The sequence below is a fragment of the Triticum dicoccoides genome, chromosome 2B (genome assembly GCF_002162155.2).
Source record: "Triticum dicoccoides isolate Atlit2015 ecotype Zavitan chromosome 2B, WEW_v2.0, whole genome shotgun sequence".
Lineage (NCBI taxonomy): Eukaryota > Viridiplantae > Streptophyta > Magnoliopsida > Poales > Poaceae > Triticum > Triticum dicoccoides.
The window spans coordinates 35,183,613-35,203,887 of record NC_041383.1 but is presented as its reverse complement, the minus strand read 5'-3'; the positions used below and the strand labels follow the sequence as shown (position 1 = coordinate 35,203,887).

The following is a 20,275-nucleotide window of genomic DNA, read 5'->3' as shown; positions in this document are numbered from 1 at the left end:
TTGCCATCTGCTAGTGGATGGCAAATAATCTTTTCCATCTGCTAGCAGATGGCAAAGAGGTTGGGAGTGTCCTGTGGCCGTCAAGAGTGTAACGGCGTACCAGCCCCACCTCTTTGCCATCTGCCAGCAGACGGCAAAGATTCTTTGCCATCTGCTGGCAGATGGCAAAGAGATGGGGTTATTTTTTTCCAGGTAAAAAAAACTATGGGGTTATCCCCTCCCTCTCTCCCCACCCATCCACAACCCCACGTACGCCCCTCGCTCCTTCCTTCCTCACCCGCCGCCGCTCCCTCCCACCTCCTCCTCCTCCTTCTGCGCCCTAGGAGCCCCGCCGCCGCCCTGCTCCTACTCATCCACCGGCCAGCCCTACTGCGTCGCGAGCCCCTCCCTCCTCTTCGTGTTCCGGTGGTCGATAGTCGGGGTCAACGAGGAGATGCACGTGGCGGCGGCCATGGACGACTCCATGAGCGGGACCTCCGCCGTCGCGGCGCCTGCGGCCGGCGGCGCACTCCACGGGGCTCGGGATGTCCGCGGTGGCGCGGGCTGTGGACCGAGAGGCGGGGCCCTTGATGCGTTCCGCTCGAGGGGCTGGTCGGGCTGGCGCGGGATCTGAGCCACCGTTCATGGATTTCTCGCAGCTTGCACTACACCCTACTCCCCGCCGTCGCCGCCCACTCCTTGCTGCCGCAGCCGGTGATTCCACACGGTGAGGCAACTCCCTCCCCCTTCCCGCCTCCCGCCCCCCTCTCCCCCCTCATCCTTTCTCGAACCTGACAACCAAACTGGTCTCCCAGATCGGAACACATCAGCAGAGGCATGTTCTTCTTTAGAAGGCCAGACGTCTAGCGTTCGTCTTCAAGAGACCATGTCCATTTGACGTGCAACTACAATCTAGTGAGTTTCTCTGCCCCGAGTCACGACGACCTCCTTATGTGTGGATGTCAAAAGATGTGTGTTGTTTCTGCAACAGTGCAATGGCTGGTGAGGCAACTCTCTTTGAAAAATCCTTCAACATTATGTTTCTTCGTCTATGATTTAGTGCACTGTATGTGGTTGTTCTTTGCTTAGAAAACATTATCATCAGATCTGTTGGTATATGATGACTGGAAGTAATTTTAGTTTTAGATGAATTTCATTCATATGATGTGGTGTGTCCAGGCTCTTTTTTCTTTCTTTCAGTATATGATGTTGTGATTTAGTAGCTTGGAGCCTGGCACTTTAATTCAAAACTGATGTGGATACCTAAAATAATAAAAGAGCAGGAAATGGTGGCTAGCTATTTTATGGACTCCAGTACCACCCGGAGGTAGCTATTTTATTCTGTCATCTTGGATAGATGGAGATGGATTTAAACTAAGATTATTATGCTAATAAGTTCAGTTGCGTTTGTTGATTGGCTTATTTTGGGAGATTGTGAGACCCACATTTTGAGTTTGAACTGCTGGGCAACCTGCCCTTTTTCCGTAAGTGATAATTGAAATATAAGTGGGCTATTTTCTAAGTTAATACTTGGGTTTCTTGGGATGGTACCAACCTTTGGGGTAACAGGTTGTGTATTTACATGAGTTTTCTTTTTTTGTGGTAAGAAAAATGAGGATATAAGGTCATGGTCATCTGTATGGATCACACTGATCACAGCTTGCATATTACTGATTGTGTATTTACTAGTTTGGGTTTGTAGTGCATACCGATCTAAGTACACATGCTTCTTCGTAAAATTGTTTATACCTTAGCATGTTTGTCATAAACTTTTCAATCATCTGATTATACAAGGTGACACATCCAACCCAAGGAAAGGAAACACTGCGCCGCTTTCTTTTTGATGTTTGTGGGATTAAAGCTGACTGGAAGATTCAGGATGTGCTGGATGAGGAAATTAAGACCATCAGAAGTATGGTTGGGACTGATGAACTTGTGATTTGCGCGTTATCAGGAGGAGTTGACTCGATAGTTGCAGCCACGCTTGTTCATAACGCGATAGGTGATAGGCTTCATTGTGTTTTTGTTGACAATGGTCTATTGAGTTTGCCGTTCTTTCAGCATGTTCTGCTTCGGAATCAGTATGCAGCTAAACTAACATGTGATCTTATCTGCAGATACAAGGAGAAGGAACGAGTAATGTCAACCTTTAATAGTGACTTGCACCTTCCTATCACATGTATTGATGCTTCGGAGTAATTTCTTATCAAGTTAAAAGGAGTCAAAGACCCAGAGATGAAAAGAAAGATTGCTGGCAAAGAATTCATAGCTGTCTTTGATGAATTTGCTCACATGTTAGAACAGTAGACAGGAAAAAGACCTGAATATTTAGTTCAAGGAACATTGTACCCTGATGTGATTGAATCATGCCCACCCCCTGGGAGTGGTATGACACATTCCCACACCATCAAAAGCCATCACAATGTAGGTGGTCTTCCTGAAGATATGAAATTGAAGCTCATTCAACCACTCAAGCTCCTATTTAAGGATGAGGTATTGATCTGCATCTATACATATATGTACTGAAAGATACCTCATACTGATACTTCATATATTTATTGATACTTCACTTGCATGATCTGACATGCTGCTGAAAGATAGCTCATACTCGGAAATTATTTCCGTTTTGATTTCGAAGAAAATATTCCTATCACTTATTGTTTGTCAAATTTATGTCCTGCAAAAGGTGCGGAAGTTGGGTAGTATCTTAAATATCCCAGAGTCATTCTTAAAGCGACATCCATTTCCCGGGCCTGGTCTTGCTGTACGTATCCCATCAGGTGATGTTATAGAAGGCAATGCTTTGGAGGGTCTTCGTCAGGTTTGATCTTTTTCAACCATTGGTTTCTAAATCACCTTTGATATATGGTGTTAATTTTGGACCACTCTGTTTACGTATTCTAGGCGGATGAGATGTATGTTCAAGCCATTAGAGATGCAGGACTCTATGATACAATTTGGCAAGCTTTTGCTGTGCTTTTGCCTGTCGAAACAGTTGGGGTCCAGGGTGACCAGAGAACTTACGGCTATCCGGTTATTTTAAAGGCAATTACCAGTGAGGATGGCATGACTGCAGATTGGTACGCTGCATTGAACCTATCGCTCTATCATATCCCCTTTGGAACTTTATGATGCAATCGTACTCTAATGGTGTACTAGATGGCGATATTTTGTTGCAGTTCTGAGATAATAAGTTACAGCAAATACTATTCTGTTTGCTTTTTAGCTCAGTGTTCTAGAACAATACTTGGGCTTCCTGCTTCCCCTTTGGTTGCTCGGTTCCTGCTAGAGTAGTTTGTGAATACTATTAATTTGACTTAGACAATTCAGCATTAACCTATGTTACATTGCCTGTTGGCCTTCCCTTTTTAGGCAACCCAAAATCCATAATTTTCCTCAGTTGTAATGTACAGTTATAGTCTGCCAAGCTATGTTATTCTAAGCTATCTAATCAAGTCTCAACTGGTATCCCTAAGTTCGTGGACAGTTTGTTAATTATTCGATGCTGTGTATTTATTTATGTATTAGTTGCCGTTCTGATGCCCTTTGTCCATGTGGTCTTGGTATAGGATTGTTTTTAGCGCCTTATGCACTGTTGTGTACAGAAATGTGTTCTCTCTCTTCCTCTCATTTTGTTAACAAGCATTGATTACCGATGTTTCTGTTATTTGGCAACTCTCTCATTTTGTTAACAAGTGTTGGTAATTAAGGATGTCTCTATTATGTGGTAGAATCTAGTTCTTTTTGGAGTTCATTGATACTATCTTGAATATTTTGACTGACCTTTTCTTTTGTTTCTGTCAGGTATTATTTTGAACGCAAGTTCCTGGCCGATGTGTCGAGTAGGATCTGCAACAATGTGCGAGGCGTTAACCATGTTTGCCTAGAGATAACATCAAAGCCACCAGCGACAGTGGAGTGGGAATAGCCTGATAGTGCACTAAAGGACCCGGAATCGCAAATCATGCTCTGATGTCACATCATTTGAGTGGATGTTCTTATGTTGTGATCATTTAACACATAACGCCAATTACTATATCATTGTCTGGGGTTCCTAGATAGATCTCCTTGCCGTGAAAGATGATCAAAGCTTTGAAACTGCACTTATAATTGTCCTTTCTATTCTTAAATTATATTTCCCTGCCTTTCTAGAGCCTGTTGGACGGTCGTATCTCGCAATTTTATAGCAATACCACATATGTAATGCGAGCGTAATAGTATATGTTAGCAGTGATGGTTTTAGCAAATGCAAAGTTTCTTGTAAACCATGATGATACCACTTTTGATGGCACTATGTTGGCCTAATGACAACTGTCAGTGCACTCCTAACAGACGTTGGGTTGTGCTTAGGGCGCTCCCAATACATCAATTAAAGAAAGAGAATGGAGTTGTATGTTAGTGGAGATATGGCTCTAGCAAACATACCTTTTTTATAAAATTGATGAGCTGAATATCCAGGTAATGCTTTGTCTATAACTAATTTGGCGGCTAGATTTCTGTGAAGTTGTTAGACTGTAGTTCGATGGTTATGTATTAGGTAATGCTTTGTCTATAACTAATTTGGCTCCTAGATTTATTGAAGTTGTTAGACCGTATTTTGGTGGTTATATATGAGAGCTAAAGAACAATATCTACTGAACAATAAAGAACAATATGTTCTTTTTCTCTTAACAGAGCTTCTCTAAGCTTTTCTAATATGTTATCCTAGTTTATTCCTAGTAGCTCCGAGCCAACGTAGTGTGTGAACAAGTACTGAATGTTTTGTTTAGGCTTGGTTCTTATGTGATTTTTTCTTCAGAGACGGACAAGGAGGCCAAGAGATGGAAGTGAGGCTATATATGCAGTGCTTTGTTTGATGCGGAACTATCTTAGTTTGCCAGTATACGCTGTAGTGGTTTGTATTGATAATTCCATGCTAAATTTCCACTCAGTACCAAATGAAACTTGCTACTATTGGTAACATGTGTTGGATACATATGTGTTCATGACTATTGGTAATATGTGTTGAATATGCTATATTGGTCATATAAATATATTTGTGTTTGATTTCTGTGAAAATGAGTTGATATAAGAAAAAACAAAATTAAATGGGGCAATATAGTCACTTTGCCATCTGGCAGATGGCAAAGAGCTTTGCCATTAACTGGCAGATGGCAAAGAGGCCACGTGTCATCTACATGTAAAATTTGGGCTGGCTTATTTAGGCTCTTTGCCATCTGCCAGCAGATGGCAAACTGTTTGCCATCTGCTGGCAGACGGCAAAGCATGCAACCTTTGCCATCTACTGGCAGATGGCAAACAGCCTGCAGCCTTTGCCATCTGCTGGCAGATGGCAAAGTATGCCGTTAGCCTTCTAACGGGGCTAACCCCGTTAAGAGGCTTTGCCATCTGCCAGCTGATGGCAAAGCCACAGGCTCTTTGCCATCAGCCAGCAGACGGCAAAGAAGCCTTTACCGGCATGGTTTTAGAAAAACTGTTTGCCATCTGCTGGCAGATGGCAAAGCCTTTGCCATCCGCCGACCATGCCTTTGCCATCTGCCATGGAAGATGGCAAAGTGCCAGATTCCAGTAGTGTGATATGTACTGCGGGTTTAATGTCAGAAACATCAGGGGGTTTTCTACAAAATAGGATGACGGACTAAGAATACCTATTTATTTTATTATTATTAGTTATAGATCTCTACTATATTCCAACTTCTCTATGGTTCATACCCTCCGATACTACTCATAGATTCATCAAAATAAGCAAACAACACAATGAAAAACAGAATCTGTCGAAAACAGAACAGTCTGTAGTAATCTGTATCAAACGTATACTTCTCTAACTCCAACAATTCTGAAATAAATTGGTGGACCTGAGTAATTTGTCTATTAATCATCTGCAAAAATAATCAACCTAAAATCCCTCTGCAGTAAAAAATGAAAGCTAATCTCGTCAGCGCAAAAGTTTCTGTTTTTTACAGCAAGATCATAAAGACTTCACCCAAGTCTTCCCAAAGGTTCTACTAGGCACAAACACTAATTAAAACATAAAAAAATATCTAACCAGAGGCTATATGAATTATTTATTACTAAACAGGAATAAAATGCAAAGAACAAAAGTAAAATTGGGTTGCCTCCCAACAAGCGCTAACGTTTAATGCACCTAGCTAGGCATGATGTTTTCAATGATGCTCATATAAAAGAAAATAATTGAAACATAAAGAGAGCATCATGAAGAATATGACTATCACATTTAAGTCTAACCCACTTCCTATGCATAGGGATTTTGTGAGCAAACAACTTATGGGAACAATAATCAACTAACATAGGAAGGCAAAACAAGCACAACTTCAAGATTTTAAGCACATAGAGAGGAAACTTGATATTATTGCAATTCCTAAGGGCATATGTTCCTCCCTCATAATAATTTTCAGTAGCATCATGAATGAATTCAATAATATAACCAACACAGCAAGCATTCTTTTCATGATCTACTTGCATAGAAAATTTACTACTCTCCACATCAGCAAATTTCTTCTCATGAATAGTAGTGGGAGTATCATAAGAGACACGAATACTATAAATTGTTTCCACATTAAAAGAGTAATGTTCAGAAAAAGGGTAACCATAATCATGACAAGTTTTATAAATATGATCATCACTACTTTTTATAGCATACGTATCATCATAATAATTATCATAAGTTGCAACTTTGTTCTCATCATAATCGATTGAAACCTCTTCCAAGATAGTGGAATCACCACTAAATAAAGTCATGACCTCTGCAAATCCACTTTCATACTTATCACAATAAGATTCAACATCCTCCAAAATAGTGGGATCATTACTTCCTAATGTTGACTCTCTTACAAACCCACTTTCATCAATATAATCATCATAAGTAGGAGGCATGCTATCATCATAATAAATTTTCTCATCAAAACTTGGGAGGCTAAAAATATCATCTTCATTAAACATAGCATCCCCAAGCTTGGGACAAACATTAATTGCAACAAATATATTCTCAAACATGTCATTCTCATCAAACATAGCATCCCCAAGATTGGGCCTTTTCCAACCATAAGCATAATCACTCTCATCATTAATAGTATGAATAACACCAATAGTATAGCAATCATCATCATCACAGTGATTAATATGAGCAACATCATTTGGGAGGGATACCTTTCTACCTTTGCTTCTCCATCTTTTCTTTTTCTTCTTCACATCATGTGTGGGTTCAACCCTCTTTTTTGAGATCCTTATTAATGAGAGTGGTTGAATAGAAAGCTCCTCCTCATTACCTCATTCATCATAAGAAATAATAGGATGGTATTGGGAAGTCTCTTCCCTTTCATTAGTATTCTCTTCATTTTCTATTTCTTTTCTTTTCTTTATGTAATTGGCAATATAAGGATTTTCAATGCAATTCACCGCACAATACATAAAAATTACTTCTAGATCCAAATCAAGAACTTTATCAAGGACAAATCTTGTAAGATCCTTAGTTATACATTTCACTTCTTCATAACCCACAAGTAAACTAAATTCATTATGATGTGCAAGGGAAATCAAGTCATCACAATTGTTGGACATGATTCGATCATGAAACAATTTGCATTGGGTATTTAAATGATCATGTTCATTGCAAAGTTCACAAGGATGGCAAAGAAATTTTAAATTTTCAGCACAAACTTCTAGCCTCTCTTGCAACCATTTAGTTTCTAAATACTTATGCCTCTTGCAAAATCTATCTTCCCTATTTGGTGTGTACTTGCAAACTATATGCACTCCACAAAAGTTGACAATCTTATAACAGACATTTTCATCATGACTAGTGTAATCATCATTAGTACCATGGATACTCAAAGAGTTCATACTAACAACATTGCAGTCATGCTCTTCATTCAAAGATTTAGTGCCAAACAATTTATAGACTTCTTCTTCTAGCACTTCAGCACAATTTTCCTTACCATCATTCTCACGAAAGATATTAAAAAGATGAAGCGTATGAGACAAACTCAATTCCATTTTTTTGTAATTTTTTATAGACAGATCTAGTGATAAAACATGAAACTAAAAGATTCGATTGCAAGATCTAAAGATATACTTTCAAGCACTCAACTCCCCGGCGACGGCGCCAGAAAAGAGTTTGATGTCTACTACACAACCTTCTTCTTATAGACGTTCTTGGGCCTCCAAGTGCAGGGTTTGTAGGACAGTAGCAAATTTCACTCAAGTGGATGACCTAAGGTTTATCAATCTGTGGGAGGTGTAGGATGAAGATGGTCTCTCTCAAGCAACCCTGCAACCAAATAACAAAGAGTCTCTTGTGTCCCCAACACACCCAATACAATGGTAACTTGTATAGGTGCACTAGTTCAGCGACGAGATGGTGATACAAGTGCAACATGGATGGTAGATATAGGTTTTGTAATCTGAAATTATAAAAACAGCAAGGTAACTAATGATAAAACTGAGCGTAAATGGTATTGCAATGCTAGGAAACAAGGCCTAGGGTTCATACTTTCACTAGTGCAAGTTCTCTCAACAATAATAACATAACTGGATCATATAACTATCCCTCAACATGCAACAAAGAGTCACTCCAAAGTCACTAATAGCGGAGAACAAACAAAGAGATTATTGTAGTGTAAGAAACCACCTCAAAGTTATCCTTTCTGATCGATCTATTCAAGAGTCCGTAGTAAAATAACACAAAGCTATTCTTTCCGTTTGATCTATCATAGAGTTCATACTAGAATAACACCTTAAGACACAAATCAACCAAAACCCTAATGTCACCTAGATACTCCAATGTCACCTCAAGTATCCGTGGGCATGATTATACGATATGCATCACACAATATCAGATTCATCTATTCAAACCAACACAAAGTACTTCAAAGAGTGCCCCAAAGTTTCTAACAAAGAGTCAAGACGAAAACGTGTGCCAACCCCTGTGCATAAGTTCACAAGGTCACGTAACCCGCAAGTTGATTACCAAAAAGGACATCAACTAGATCACGTGAATATCCCATTGTCACCACAGATAAGCACATGCAAGACATATATCAAGTGGTCTCAGATCCTTAAAGACTAAATCCGATAAGATAACTTCAAAGGGAAAACTCAATCCATTACAGGAGAGAAGAGGGGGAGAAACAATATCATAAGATCCAAATATAATAGCAAAGCTCGCGATACATCAAGATTGTGCCAAATCAAGAACACGAGAGAGAGCGAGAGAGAGAGAGAGAGAGATCAAACACATAGCTACTGGTACATACCCTCAGCTCCGAGGGTGAACTACTCCCCCTCGTCATGGAGAGCGCCGGGATGATGAAGATGGCCACCGGTGATGGATCCCCCCTCTGGCAAGGTGCCGGAACAAGGTCCCGATTGGTTTTTGGTGGCTACAGAGGCTTGCGGCAGCAAACCTCCCGATCTATTGTGCTCCTGGATGTTTTCGGGGTATATGGACATATATAGGTGAAAGAAGTTGGTCAGGGGAGCCACGAGGGGCCCACGAGGGTGCGGGGCACGCCCAGGTGGGTAGTGCGCACCCCTGCCCCTCGTGGCCACCTGGAAGCTTCCTTAACGTCTGTTCCAAGTCTCGTGGATTGCTTCGGTTCCAAAAATAACTCTCCCGAAGGTTTCATTCCGTTTGGACTCCGTTTGATATTCCTTTTCTGTGAAACACTAAAATAGGCAAAAATAGCAATTTGGACGGGGCCTCTGGTTAATAGGTTAGTCCCAAAAATAATATAAAAGTTTAAATAAAGCCCATTAAACATACAAAACAGATAATATAACAACATGAATACTTCATAAATTATATATATGTTGGAGACGTATCACTCTTATCTCACAAAAGCGTTGTTGCTATATAGCAGTTTTCCTGTTTGTTTCCTTCTATTTTCTTTTCCTTTATTTTCTCTCACTTTTCTTTTCTTTTTTTCCGAGAGCAGTGAACGAATGGAAGGCGATATATATTGCATCATTTGACGGTTAAGTATGTATACCAAATAGGAACATATATATTACATCATTGGACCCATGCATAATAATGGCTAAGTGTGTATACAAAATAGGAACATCATTTGACCGATAACATACGGTTCCTCAGCGTTGACGTTTTCGTTTTTGAGTTAGCTTCTTTCCCTTCTTGTTTGTTGAAGAATAATTGAGCCCCTCATTGTGACTTTTCCTTTTGCATGGAGTATGATTTTTCTTAGGTAATGTAGTATTCTTTCTTCTTTTGATGTATACTTCATCATCATCGTCATCTTCCCTCATTGGGTTGCCGTACTGATTGTAGTCTTCCTCGTTGGCAACTCCATCCATTCTAATGATGTTCCTTTTGCCTTTCCTCACGACAACACGGCTGGGATTGCATGGGTCGGTTATGAAGAAGTATTGTGTCACGTGCTTAGCGTGTACCCATGGCTCATTTTTTGCGATAGCGTTCACGGTAGAGCCCTTGGCGTCGGGTATAGCTATGGTAGTGAAATTCTAGTTTTCTCTTTAGAAATTCTAGTTTTCTCTTTAGACACGGAACATCGTCGTGTTGTGCAGTCTAGAGTAGTCAAGCTCCCAGATCTCGTCGACCCTTCCGTAAAATCGTTCAGTTGCATCGTTGTCGCTGCCGGTCATGCATTCCATCGTCACCCCTGAGTTCTGATCATCAATGTCCATATCTTTACAATGTGTATCCATTGAAATCGTATGCCTGATAGGTTGGGAGGTTTGGAGAGGGGCCATGTGCTAAGGCGTATATGAGTAATCTGTCCTTTGAGCCCTCCTCCGGGGGATTAGCAATAATATGCCCTTTGAACCAATGCAGGAAAGTGGATTTGTGCTCTCTAGTAACTTCGGCATCCGTCCTGCATACCCCCCTATCACGATACTTCTTTGTGATAATTTTTATTATGTCGTCCGGCATCATGTTGTGCAGGAATGAAGGCCCCAGGTCTATTATGCCGTCCACAATATGGACACACAGATGCACCATCACGTCAAAGAACGTGGGCGGGAAGTACATCTCAAGCTCATTCAGTATCACAACGATCTCTTCCTGTAGCCTTTGGAGCTGCTTCACACTGATCGACTTTTGAGAGATGAGGTCAAAAAAGTTGCAGAGACCAATAAGTGTGTCATGGACGTGCTTGTCCATTATATCTCTAAGGGCAACAGGTAGTATCTGCATCATCATCACATGATAGTCATGGGACTTCATCTCGTTGAACCTTTTCTTGTCCATGTCTAGATATCTGCTTATCTTGCCACAATAACCGGAACTAACTTTGACTCCGGTAAGGCACTTAAAGAATTGATCAATCTTAGCCTGACTTAAGGTGAAGCAAGAAGGGGGGAAATAATTATCTTCCTTTATTTTCTTGCCCTTCTTCTCCCGCGCCTCTGTCTCCGTCTCTGTCTTGTCTGACTTTTTACGAGGCAGCATCTGCAAATATTCCCTGATATTCAAGTCTTGCAAGTCTTTTCTTACCTTCGGCCCATCCTTGGTCTTATCCAGCATGTCCATCAGTGTCGCAAGAAAGCTCTCAAGGACATTCTTACATATATGCATTTGATCAAGGCAATGAGGTGTATCGAGTTTGTGCCGGTACTCAAAGTCCAAGAACACAGACCTCGTCTTCCATACCTTCAGCAGCGGCTCCGGTGCCTTTTTCATCGTCTTTCCTGGTGCGGGGCACTGCTCCTAGTTTTTCAATAGCTCATCAATTTCTGCGCCGCTCCGTTTACGTGGAGGTCCTCGATGCTCAGCGTGACCACTGAATAGATCTCCACGGTTTCTGCATGGGTCATCCGGTTCGAGCCATCTTCGATGCCCCATGTACACGATTTTTCCAGATCCGCCATTTTTCCTTGACGTTAGCTATTGAGACGTCGTATCATCCATGCACCGCGTGCATCCACAATATCCATGGCACACCTGTCCTGCGACATATCCGTAACCGAGATAGTCATGCACCATCGTGGTCAGCGCGGCTCTCATGTAGAAATACTTGCCTTTGCTGGCGTCCCATGTCTTGGCCGGTATTTTCCATAACGTGTCTAACTCCTCTTGAAGTAGCCCCAAATACAGATTAATATTATTTCCTGGTTTTTTCGGCCCTTGAATCAGCATGCTCATGTGAATGTACTTCGACTTCATCCACAACTAGGGGGGAGGTTGTACATCCATAGAAACACGGGCCATGTGCTATGGTTGGTGTTCTAGTTGCCAAATGGATTCACGCCATTTGTACACGCGCCGAGCATGATGTTTCTTGCATCACATTCGGAATACCGATAGAAGTTGTTCAACGCTCTCCACTGGCTTCCATCCTTGACGTGTCTCAGCTTCGGATCATCTCCATCGTCGGGCTTCTTCCTCTCCGCGTGCCAGCGCATTAGCTTTGCTTACTTGGGATCTATGAAATACCGCTGGAGACGGGGAGTGATCGGTAAGTACCATACAACTTTCTGGGGACATTTCTTCTTGGCCTTCTTGTATCGAGAAGCATTGCACACCGGGCAGCTTGTTTTTTCCGTGTGCTCCTTCCAATAAATTATGCAATTGGTGATGCATGCATGGTATCTAACGTGCGGCAGATCAAGAGGGCACACGATCTTCTTGGCATCATCAACACTAGTAGGACATAGATTCCCCGTGGGAAGAACATCCTTTAGGTACTTGAGATGCTCATCGAGGCTAGTGTTCGTCCATTTATTTTTAGCCTTCGTCTTCAGGAGTTGGAGCGTGAAACTCAAGCGGTTCACCTCAGGATTGCAACCATCATACGATGGTGTGTTCGAGTCTACCACCAGTTGCTGTAGCTTAGCCTCCTCTCTAGAAGCAGCAAACTCAGTACTCGTCTCCTTGTGAAGCACTGCTTGAACATGAGGGTCCCACACGATTGAACTTAGTACTGACGAACTCTGCTGCATGGAGTCCACGTTCTCTCCGCCGCCATGTCCGGCCCCTTCTCCGCCGCCATGTACAGCCTCTTCCCTGCCGCCATTATCGATCATCTCTTCGTCTTGCCCCGTGTCATCATTGCCTTCCCCGTCGGCGTCCTCAACATCGTAATCCTCATCTTCAATTATCCACCGAGTATAGCCATCCATGAAACTAGTCATGAGCAGGTGCGCTTCGACACGACCATCATCATAGGGGTTGAGCCAAACTATTCCTCTGCATTTTCGACACGGACATAAAACCTCTCTCAGGTTATTTTCTTTCATGTCCTGCACCGCCGACCGCAACCACCTGGCCACCATCGTTCCACTGACCATAATGAACGTCTGCATGGTAATAATAAACAAATTGATTATAAAAATGCTGAAGGCATCAAAGTCATATAAAATTCGGTATGACCTTCCCTAAAAATAGGACATATATAGATCTAGAGTTTGCCCAAAATTCGCCGAAGCGGAAATAAATTGACATTTCGGCAAAACATAGGCAAGTCAAAAGCACAATTCGGCATCAACTCATGTGACACACACAATTTCCATCATATATGGCCCAATTATCATATCACACACACATACACATATTTCCATTTTGCAAAAGCACGGAATTTTAATCACCTCTATCTCGAGATCGAGCACACGGTGAAGATGATGATGTAGGGAGATCAAAAAGTGCACACAGATCTTGACAAAGATAAATCTAGTTAGGGGGCAAATAGGTCACTTAACTAAATGCTACATCTACCTAGCTAGCTAATTTGGGAGGAGACAACTTCAACTAGTGGAGGGGGAAGGAAAAAGAGAAAGGAGATATATGAATGGAGGTGGTGTAGTTAGCTAGGAGTAATAAAGAGAGAGAAAGGTAGGTATAAGAGGGAGAGTATTGGGGGAGAAGTATTGAGGAAGAAGAAGAGTGAGAGAGAGAGAGGATGTGGGAGGTAGGGGAAAGGGAAGAGAGGAGATGGGGGAGGGGAGGACGGGAAAAAGGTGGTGGTGTGCTACGTCTTAGCAGTAGCGCGGGAGGAAAAATGCGCTACTGGTAAGAGCGTAGCAGCAGCGTGCTGTTCACACACACGCTACTACTAAGCGGGGCAAACCATGTGCCCAATTTAAAAATTAGCAGCAGCGACCGGAGCAAAAGCGCGCTACTACTACTGTATTAGCAGTAGCGCGTGTCGTGACACAGCGCTGCTGCTAAAGTTTAATGGGTATTGTTGGTCGATTTTTGTAGCAGCGCGGTTTATCCACCACATGCTACTGCTAAATGTGTATCCGTAGCATGTGTATTGTACACGCGCTACTGCTAATTAGCAGTAGCGCTTCTTTTTGTGCCGTGTTGCTGCTAAGATTCTGTGTATAAGGTTTTCCCTAGTAGTGAGAGGGGGTAGGCCACGGTGAATAATTGCTTCTTCTCATGTTTTTTCCTTTACACTCTTTAAAGTTCTCTCTCGGTGCCGTCTAGGAAGTTGACCGGCACCGAGAGAGGGGGTAGGCCACGGTCAACAACTGGTTCTTCTCATGTTTTTTACTTTACACTCTTTAAAGTTTTCTCTCGGTGTGGGTCTAGGAAGTTGACCGGCACCGAGAGAGGGGGTAGGCCACGGTCAACAACTGCTTCTTCTCATCAGAAGTCTTTTATCGAAAAAAATCATCAAAAGACATGGAATTTTCAAACTTTGGTCATACAAACATATGAAATATGAGATATAAAAAAGATAGTGCCAAACAAAAACATAGAGAGAAGGAAAACTTTTAGAGTAGTGGTTATCGAGGGTCGATTATCGGCTCTCATTAATGGCCACTCTTTCCGAGAGACCCTCTCGGTAAAGCATTTAACCTAGATCTTTATCGTTCCCCTTTCTTTCTATCTTCAACACACTGACAATGAACGTGACTATCATATCATGTGCAGCATGGTGGGCGGCATGATGGAGCCGTCGCTGCGGCCCCGCTGCTTCTGCAGCTCCACGTTGGTGGCATGATGTCCATCATGAAGCCCAGGTTGCTGAGCTCGCGGTACTCCTGGCAGATGGCACAATACTCGAGCCAGCAGAAGTGGACGCAGCAGTCCGGGAAGGGGGTCTCCCGGAGCCCGTACTGGGCGCGCATCTTTGTGCGGTAGACACAGGAGTAGATCCACTAGCACTGCCACCCCGGCAGCACCCCACTGCCATGTACAGCACTGCGCCGGCGCCGCTCGCCATGGGCATTTTTTCTACTCTGGTGGTCAAGGCGTTTGGAGAATACTTGATAGAACCAACTATCACACACATCGAAGGGCTCCTAGCACTATCAAAAAGCAAGAGGGTGTCCAGGTACGCTTGGATCCTTGGATTGCATGCACTGAAAATGGAAAAGCTGCTCATATGCTCAAAAAAAGGCAATATCAGGACCATTGCAAGAAGCCCACATCATTCTTAAAGCAGTTGCATGGACCGCTGGATTTCACAATCTTTCTTTAGCATGCCCGGGTCACATAATGACATCAACATTCTGAAGTGTTCTTCATTGCTCGCTATGTTGACTATGGGACTAGGTTCCATGCAACTATACTAGCAATGTTCATGACTACCACATGAGCTACTATCTTTGTGATGATACCTATCCTTCATGGGCGAGCTTCATAAACACCTTCTTTGAGCCAAAGGGTAGAAAAAATCTCACTTTGCCCAAAGAAAAGAAGAAGCTAGAAAATATGTGGAGAGGCATTTGGAGTGCTCCAAGCCTGTTTTGCAGTTGTTCGAGTACCTACAAAAAATGAGATATGGAGACGTTGTGGATGGTGATGATAGCTTGTGGTCATGCACAACATGATTGTGGAGGATGAGGGTAAGTCATTTTCCATATGTAGCTTCAGAATTCCACCACCGAATTGTGGTCTGGATTTTGAGCGGATGGGTGATCCTGTCAAACCTCCACCACCGGATCAGCCGACGTTTTAGGATTTCAATCAAATGCATCAGCATATTCGGCATTAAGGAACTCATGAGTTGCTTCAGAATGATTTGATTGAGCATATGAAGATGCTTCAAGGGAACAACAAGAACATATGTCGGAGAAAGTTGAATTTAAATTGGAACAATTTTAATTTAAAAAATTTATATTTTGATTGTAGTTTATATTTAAACTATTGTTCCACTGGAATATTTCCATGCTATTTATGGATGAGTTGTGTTATACCTATAGTTATTTGGGGTGCCTCGAAGATAGGAAAAAACAGGGACAGACAAGGACCAACATTTGGTGCACAGGGTTGGAACGTCGGCTCTCCTATCGGTGTCCGTGTACGTTTGATGTGTATGTTTCCGTGTTGTTCATTGGAGCTGCCCCTGTGATATCGATGTTTTAAAGCGAATAGATACCACTACTGCAAACGAAACATCGCTTATTTGTAATTTAGTGTGTCGAAGATGTAACATTATTAAATACATCACTCCAGAGGGAGCTTGCCATCATAGAGGAACTTCTGAGAATTCTTATCGTAAATTGGTCATGGTGCTCGAGAGAGTGTAGCAGAATTTGGTGTTGGAGTCCATAAAATATTTGCAATATAGATTGCTTCCATCCATGAGTTATGAGATACAATCAAACTGAAGCATGACTATGAATTGGAGCTAAATTTGGAGAAAGGAAGGATATGATGCGGAAATTTTGAAGTGGTAAAGACGTGATACCTGAGAGAGAGAGAGAGAGAGAGAGAGAGAGAGAGTGTTGTACATATCACATCGCAGTGGTATAGAGCTATTAGTGCATCCCAATGATGCAAAGGTCAGGGGTTATCCTCATTTAAAAAAATGTTATGAGTATAAGAATAGGGAAATAGTACACACATGTTATCATTGTAGTGATAAATCAGTACGTCATACATTGTTGTTGCATAGCTAGTGGTGCAGATGGTGCAAATTTTACAAGTGGCAAAAACTTTTTCTTTTGACAGAAGCCCATACTGTCTCCCTTTCTAATTACTTGAAGTTCTAGCCTTGTTCTAAGTCAAACTTATTTAAGTCTGACTTTTTTCGCTAAAGGACTTCTCATTGAATAGATATATCGAGGTGATACAATCGTATCGAAAGAAAGCCCGGTCTCTGCATAGCTAGATGCACACAGCCAAAAAGTCCAGAGCACCCTAATTTTTTTCGATACAATGCCAAGCAATAAATCGTGTCCAGCCTATGGAGCGGTACATCTTATCCGTAAATCACACCGCCATCCATGGGGATAGAAAACCTAGCTGGCCGTATGTCCAGCCTTGTAGACACCATCATAAAAAGGTCCCTGTCCTCCGGCTACTGCAGGATAGACCAAGTATGAAGCCATCGTGTACAAGCATGAATAAACTGCATAGGAGATGAGACACATTTATTGTTAAAAACCACATCATTCCTGGTAAGCCACATTGCCCAGCATAAGGACGCCGCTCCCACAAGAATATGTGCAGAAAATTGTTTATCAATGCCCCGCAACTATTTTCCAAAAATATTCCGTGCACTACGTGGTGGGTATAGATTCAAATCTACTTGGACCAAGACCCAAACTGCCCGAGCGAACTTGCACTCAGAAAATAAGTGTTTGATAGACTCATCATGTTGGCAGAACATGTCTTGGAACCATGCCAGTTTCATCGTGATAATTTATCTCTAGTTAGGATGACTCCTTTGTTTAGAAACGAGAGGAAAATCTTCACTCTCACAGGAATTTTTAGCTTCCACAATTTCCTGTTATCTACTCAAACATCACAATGAACCATTGCATCATACATGGATTTGATCAAAAATTTGCTATTCTGATGCAAGTTCCATCGAAAAGTGTCTGGCTCATCTGACAGTTGAATGTCCTCCAGGCGAGTGAATAATTCATTCCATGCTGCGAGACGAGTGCCCAAAAGACCCCTACGGAAAGAAATATCGGGGGTTTCTTGTCCTAAGACTTGTTTGATCGTGACAAATTTATGTCTGACAATCCGTTACAAGCTCGGATATTGTACCATTAGTGAGTTGTTCCCTAGCTAGGTATCTTCCCACAAATGAACCTAAGAACCATCCTTAACCGAGAAGGTCCCAAATTGATAGAAGAATTCCTTGGCCTTCATGACACCACAACAAAAATGTGAATCCCCTGTTTTCCAATGAATTTGAGAAATGGCATTGGATCCACATACTTGTTGCGAATGATTTCCTGCCATACACCATTCTCAGTGAGTGGTTTATAAACCCACTTGCTGAGAAGAGCAATGTTTTTAATCTCAAGTTCTTCAATTCCGAGGCCCCCTTGACTTTTAGGTCTCCACAATACGGTCCACCTAGCCAGTCGATATTTCTTGGTTTCATTATCACAATACCAAAAAAATCTGGATCTAAAGTAGTCTAGACGCTGTAGAGCCCCTTTCGGCAGGTGGAAGAATGACAACATATATGAAACCATGTTGCTTAGGACATAATTGATCAAGATCAACCGCCCCCGTAAGATCAGAGTTCGGCCTTCCAACTGGCTAAACATTTCTCAAGTCTCTCTTCCACATGCTTCCACTCAGCGATAGTTAAACACCAATAGTGTATGGGAATACCCAGATGCCAAACTGGAAACTGCTTGAGCTGGCATCCAAAAATCTCAGCATAGTCAGGTGCTGATTCTCCAGCATCGCCAAAGAAAAAAAGTTCGCTCGTATGAAAATTAATTTTGAGGCCAGAAAGTTCCTCAAAAGCACATAAGAGCAGCTTGAGATTTCGTTCCTTATCTATATCATGATCCATGAATAGTATCGTATAATCCGCATATTGTAGAATGGATAGACCATCTTCTACCAAGTGTGGAATGACCCCACTAATTTGACCATCCATCTTAGCCAACTCAACAAGGGTAGCTAGCATGTCGGCCACAATGTTAAACAGAATAGGAGATGCGGGGTCGCCTTGATGAAGCCCCTTCCTTGTATGAAAATAGTTGCCAATGTCAGCGTTAACTTTTATGGCCACACTACCTCCAGAGACAATGCTCTCTACCCAGCGACACCATATTTGGGAAAATCCCTTCATGTGCAAGGTTTGCAACAGGAAGGGCCACTTAACTTTATCGTAGGCTTTCTCAAAATCAATTTTAAGAATGACACTGTTCAACTTTTTCTGGTGTAGTTCATGTACAGTTTCGTGCAGGACCACTCCATCTAATATGTTGCGGCCGTGCATAAATGTTGTTTGAGTGGGTTTTACGACATGGTCAGCTACACCGTTCAACTGATTACTCGCTACCTTCATACAAAATTTAAAACTTACATGTAGAAGGCAAATTTGTCGATATTGTTGAATACGACTAGCCTCCTTAATCTTAGGCAATAGGATAATTTCCCCAAAGTTTAAACGAGAAATATTAAGGTCCTCAGAATGCTGTTGGTTAAACAACTAAACCAAGTCTGCCTTAATCACGTCCCAAAAGCTTTGACAGAACTCTGCGGGAAAGCCATCCGGTCCCAGTGTCTTGTTGTGTTCCATCTGAAACACCGAAGTTCGAATTTCCTCCTTGGAAAACGGAGAGGTTAGGAATTCATTTTTCGCTTCCATAACTTGAGTAATGTCATGAGTAACGGATTCATCCAACTGAAAATTAGTTTCGGCTGAAGGCCCAAAAAGATCTTTGTAAAACTTAGTGATAAAATTTCTAAGTGGTACGTCCTCCTCTATTCAGCCTTCCTCCTAGTCAAGGGAGAATATACGCTTCTTTCTACTTCTATCATTGGCTAGCATTTGAAAGTATTTCGTATTATCATCACCTTGCACCAGTGAATCCGCCTTGCTACACTGGTACCAGTTAATCTCTTCCTCACACAGTAGGCGGCCAATCTTCTTGTTAAGATTGTTTTTTTGCTCAATCTCAACAGCAGACAGAGGCCTCACCTCTGCTATTTTATCAAGGGGATGAATCAAGGTACAATCACACTTTTTCTTTTTTGTAGATGCCAGTAGTGTGCTTGGCCCATCCTCGAAGAAATCGACGCAAGGCGCAGACTCGATTATTCCATCATTGAATGGATGTGTTACCGCGAGGCTGGCGCGTCCACTCCTTCTTAACCAGCTCTTGAAATCCCTCTCTAGTGAGCCATCCTAGTTCAAATTTAAACTGGTGACTGTTAGAACTTGGGGTTGGTTGTCCAAAATCGGTTAGTAACGGAGTGTGATCCGGTAAGGCCTCAGTTCTTTCTAGCGCCCGAACAGAGGCTAGGGGATATTTATATTCCCAGTCCGTGGTAACTCGCTGATATAACGACATTAAAGAGGAAAGGCCACCTAGTGCCAAATCGATCATTGTTTTTTTCCTGCTGATATCGAAGGATATTAAAATC

The 20,275-nt window shown here is 42.1% G+C and overlaps 1 pseudogene; it reads left to right on the top strand.

Annotated features, from left to right (window-relative positions):
• The first annotated feature begins 433 nt into the window (after positions 1 to 433).
• LOC119360341 lies at positions 434 to 3,907 on the top strand (annotated as a pseudogene).
• The last annotated feature ends 16,368 nt before the right edge of the window (positions 3,908 to 20,275 follow it).